This window comes from Babylonia areolata, chromosome 20 (assembly GCF_041734735.1).
Source record: "Babylonia areolata isolate BAREFJ2019XMU chromosome 20, ASM4173473v1, whole genome shotgun sequence".
NCBI classification, from domain to species: Eukaryota; Metazoa; Mollusca; class Gastropoda; order Neogastropoda; family Buccinidae; genus Babylonia; species Babylonia areolata.
Window position 1 is genome coordinate 6,200,710 of NC_134895.1, and position 6,006 is coordinate 6,206,715.

A 6,006-nucleotide genomic window follows, 5' to 3' on the forward strand; every position below is an offset into this window, starting at 1 on the left:
TCCCTCTTACCAGAAATAACTTTTCACCGAATCCTTTCAGAAAGAAACTATCTGCACACTGTAAAGTGTCGTTCAATATTGTGCAGTGCTTTACTGAATCATGTATGACTTGTATTGTGGTTTACCTCAGTTATGTGCTGCACTGCAGAAGTATGGCTGCCTACATAGCGGGGGTAAAATCATTCATACACGTAGAAAGCCGACGCGTGTTTCCGAGTGACCGTGGGAATCGCAGCACACTAACGAAGGAGCCGTGTTGCACTTGTTGATACTCAGTACAACTTCAGTCATAGAAAAGTTCTACATTACTATTATTATTGTTAAGTATTACTTCTCAAATAATCTCTCTTCTCTCGTGTGGCCCTCGCATTTGGAAGCTACGGAAAACAAATTGATTTTTTTTCCCCAGCAAATAAACCGGTGAAATGAAACTAGTGATTAATATATTAACCATGTACATGTACATCAGTGTGCACACACACATACCTAAACTGGCACGCGCGTGCGCACACACACAGACACACACACACACCCCACCCCCTCATGTACACACCGCCAGACAGGTGTACATCAGTACCGTCATACAAACAGGTATACTTTCAGAGACAGACGTCAGTGAGAAACATAGGCAGACACAGACACACGTACACATACACAATCAAGTACACACAGACACAGACACAAGACACAGAGCCAACGGTGGTGAACAATAATTTCATACAGTGATATATCCCCCACCCCCATTATATATATATATATATATGCTTTCATGTATATGCATTTCTAATACATTGAAGTGTTTTGGTTTATTTACCTTATAAAATGTGTTTGACTGATCTATTCAATGAACTGTTTTTTGGTCTTGTTGCTGTGCAGAGTTCAAGCAGACACGGAGGAAGGTGGCAGAATGGTTAAGACGCTCAGCTGCCAATACAGAGAGTCCGTGAGGGTGTGGGTTCGAATCCCGCTCTCGCCCTTTCTCCTAAGTTTGACTGGAAAATCAAACTGAGCGTCTAGTCTTTCGGATGAGACGATAAACCGAGGTCCCGTGTGCAGCACGCACTTGGCGCACTGAAAAAGAACCCATGGCAACGAGAGTGTTGTCCTCTGGCGAAATTACGTAAAATGAAATCCACTTTCATAGGTACACAAATATGTAAGCATGCACTCAAATCCTGACTAAGCGCGTTGGGTTATGCTGCTGGTCAGGCATCTGCTCAACAGATGTGGTGTAGCGTGTATGGATTTGTCCGAACGCAGTGACGCCTCCTTGAGAAAGTGAAAGTGAAAGTGAAAGTCAAGCAGACAGGGACAGCCTCCAGAGGAGACACACCAGAATGGAATGGACCCCCAAAGCTGTGACCCAGCCTGACACAGGGGAAGCAACCAAACGTCCGTCATGTCGATACAGAGCCCACCCCCACCCCCTACAAAAAAAACACACACAAAAAAACGATTTCCATGACCGAGTTCCACAGATTTCTGTCAGTCATCACAGCCGTTACACCTTGACAGAGAGACCCGAGTGGTGGTTTATGTTGCAGCGTACAAGCTCGTCATGTGCCGTTTGTCCATGGAAGTTGGCTCACTGTACAAACACAGTGTGCACGTCATTTACCAGGAGACAGTGTCTGCAGGATGCACACTGTAAGACTTGCAGCAGAATGGCATCACGTGCTGGCCAGCCGAGGTCCTTGCCTTGAGAAGGGAACCTAGGGCCCCAGTTAGGCAGTGTGGACAACGGTGGTATGTGGGGTAGTGGGTCAGGCGTCGTGTGTGGCAATCATGGAGCAGAAACCTTGATAGCTGGTTTTTGTTTTTTTTTAAGATGGAGGAGGAGGGGTGTAATAACGAGCAGGTCCGATTCACCTATTTCCATTTCGCCTACTCTTTGATGGTGCGGCCTCTCTCAGTGGCCTCTTGAAAGTTTGACTCTGTTCTGTTTCGCCATTCCGCTACTCCCGTTTTGCCTATTCAGCATCTCTCTCTCTCTCTCTGTGTGTGTGTGTGTGTGTGTGTGTGTGTGTGTGTGTGTCCTTCTCTATGTTTATGTTTCTGTGTCTCTCTGTATGTCTGTTTTCAAACATGCACGCACACACACACACTCCCTCTCTCTTATATACACACACATACAAACCATACATAGATGGGTATTACAAATGTTTCCATTCACTTACCAATGCTCAGAGACGGACAGATCGGTAACATACAGGATGACATACAGACACAACAATGAACGTTTTTGAAAGCAGAAAAGTGAGTTGGGGGAGAGGTCTCTCTCACAGCTTTGGATGGCGCATCATAGGCACTCACCTGTTAGGCACATGCTGCCATGAATATTCACATAACAGAATGTGTGTATGTGCGTGCGTGCAAATGTAATTGTCAGAATGTATATGCCGAAGTGTTTTTTTTTTCATCACTATCTACGTGTTTGTTAGTCTTTTTATTTTTTTAAACAAAAGAGTGCCTACCATCGATAGATCCCTGTAGACTGCTGGCACAGGGACTGCAGAAGCTCCCCCCTCCCCTCCCCCTCCCGCCAAACCTCGCATCATGGGTTCGACATCAATTTCAAGGAATGTAGGCCCAGTCACAAGATATAAACCAGACAACATGGATGAGAACAGGCCTAGCCGGTGCATGAAAACTCAAGATCAACAATGGTTAATACAATATAAAAACTGGACATCTACATGGGGGATTTAGGAATATAGACATAGTCATTGCCTGAGCTGCGTTGACATCTGCTGGTTTGTTACCGCTCCTCGTTCATATGGGGCTATGACTTTGGTTTAATGAACAATCTGAATCCTCTTTTCTCTGTCTTCTGCTCTGACTAAGCTACGGTACCTGACGCAAAGGAAAAATCATTTTGAAACAAACTCGGTCCATTCGATTGTGCAACAGATCACCTTGTGAACTTTACATTGCAGGTGTTGTGTTCGGCAGGATTTCGCTCCATCGATAGGTGTGAGCAACTCGTTTTTATTCTAAACACTCTCTCTCTCTCTCTCCCCCACCCTCTCTCTCTCTCACCACACAGCACACACGTCTTCTCAGCTGGACAAGATAAAGCACAAAATTAAGCTGCGCCGCTGGTGTACTTGTCTCACTGGGTGATACTTGTCAATGACGTACTTAACACCCAGTGATACTTGTCAATGACGTACTTGACACCCAGTGATACTTGTCAATGACGTACTCGACACTGGGTGATGTTTGTCACTGATGTACTGTCACCAGGTGATGTTTGTCATTGATGTACTGGGTGATACTTGTCACTGATGTACTGTCACTGGGTGATGTTTGTCACTGATGTACTGTCACTGGGTGATGTTTATCACTGATGTACTGTCACTGGGTGATGTTTGTCACTGATGTACTGTCACTGGGTGATGTTTGTCACTGATGTACTGTCACTGGGTGATACATGTCACTGATGTACTGTCACTGGGTGATACATGTCACTGATGTACTGTCACTGGGTGATGTTTGTCACTGATGTACTGTCACTGGGTGATGTTTGTCACTGATGTACTGTCACTGGGTGATGTTTGTCACTGAGGTACTGTCACTGGGTGATGTTTGTCACTGATGTACTGTCACTGGGTGACACATCTCACTGATGTACTGTCACTGGGTGATGTTTGTCACTGATGTACTGTCACTAGGTGATGTTTGTCACCGATGTACTGTCACCTGGTGATGTTTGTCACTGATGTACTGTCACTGGGTGATGTTTGTCACTGATGTACTGTCACTGGGTGATACTTGTCACTGATGTACTGTCACTGGGTGATACTTGTCACTGATGTACTGTCACTGGGTGATGTTTGTCACTGAGGTACTGTCACTGGGTGATACTTGTCACTGATGTACTGTCACTGGGTGATACTTGTCACTGATGTACTGTCACTGGGTGATGTTTGCCACGGGGTGATGTTTGTCACCGATGTACTGTCACCTGGTGATGTTTGTCACTGATGTACTGTCACTAGGTGATGTTTGTCACCGATGTACTGTCAGCGGGTGACACTTGTCACTGATGTACTGTTACTGGGTGATACATGTCACTGATGCACTGTCACTTGGTGATACTTGTCACTGATGTACTGTTACTGGGTGATACATGTCACTGATGCACTGTCACTAGGTGATGTTTGTCACTGATGTACTGTCAGCAGCTGATTCTTGTCTCCGATTAAACTTGTCACTGTGGCTGGCACAGAAGACATCAGTTGTCCTGTAAGACCCAGCCACCTGCAGTGTTCCGCCACAAGACTGCTGACTTGAAACATGCACAACAAAGAAACGATACGTTAATAATGACAAACATACGTCGGCGCACCCGCTTTAAATCATTACAAATAAAAATAATCACAAAGGTTTTTGTTGTCTTTCTTTTTCAGTGGAACTCAACGCACGTCACCAAATATTATTAAAAAAACACATTGAAAGTAAACATTAAAATAACAACACGAGTACTGATTCCTTTAAAGTAAAAGATTTAGCGATGAAAAAACACTTCGCGATAAAAGATAGCACCAGACAATAAATTCATATTTCCATTGACCACTGCCTTGATAAACTGGATGTGTCTGATATGATATAACAATAATATTTTGCGAATTAAACAACAACAACAAACAAACAACAAAGTATCAATAAGATTTACATTTCAATTTTCCATTGACCACCCCCAATCCATTCCGTCCTGTTCCTATACCTGCTATGTCTCTCACCACTACCGCCTCTCCGTACAGGCATACATTGCTGTATTGTACGTAACTTTTGTCACAACATATTTCTCTGTGTGAAATTCGGGCTGTTCTATCCGCTGAGTACGCGGTGCCACCTATTTCTCTTTTCTTCTGTCTGCAGGTATATTTCTTTCGATTTGTACACAAGTATATTTGCTTCGATTTGTACATAATTTTGCAATAGACAACCCTTTTGGTGTCGTGGTTCCTTTTTCGTCGCGCCAGCCTTCAGTGTTTTCCGTGACTGGAACACGATCTCTTTCCATACGATTTCACTTTACTTCCATCGCAGTTCACGTCAGAAGACCTAAGGAGACAGATCGTTTTCTTTTCAATCGCCAAAGACGTGGAACAAGCTCCCTGATAACCTCCGTCATTCTGATTCCCTCGCATCTTTTAAATCTCGTCTCAAAACTCACCCTTTCCCTCAGCAATAAGTTCAATTGTGGCAGGTCTACTTCCTTTGCGTTAGCTGTGCTTGACTATGTGTGTATACATATGTACGTGTACATAACTACATGCATGTATATGAATGTGTATAGTGTGTGCGTGTGTTTATGTAAGTTTGTGCCTGCCTATGTGTGCGTTATGTGTTAGGGTAGCTGTTAGATACACGTGTGTTAAAATGCATTATTCATTGTGTGTGTGTGTGTGTGTGTGTGTGTGTGTGTGTGTGTGTGTAGTGTGCTATATAAGTATCCATTATTATTATCATTATTGTTATTACATATGAAATAACCCTTATCACCGCCTTGTCAACAGACCTATGCAGGTAATGACAATAAAATATCAAGGCGTCAAAGCGTCTCTCTCTCTCTTTCTCTCTCCCTCCTCCCTCCCTCTCTATTTCTCTCTCTCCCCCTCCCTCCCTCTCTCCCCCCTCTCTCTTCCTCCCTCCCTCTCTCTCCCCCTTCTCCCCCCACATTCTCCCTATTTCTCCCGCCCACACACTCTCTCCATCTTTCGACTGACATCGCGAAACTCATCAACTCATCTGAACGACCGTGTTCCGTGCAGTATCACCCCGGATGTAAAAAGAAAAAGAAAAATCAAAACGAAACAAAAACAACAACAACTACACACACACACACACACACACACACACACACACACACACACACACACACACACACGAAACAGAAAACCGATAGCTATGTTCGCGTCGCACACAGCTGGAATTGAATTTCAGACAGACAGAGACACAGACAAAGGAACCAATCTTCAAGCCACTCCAGAAATTGCT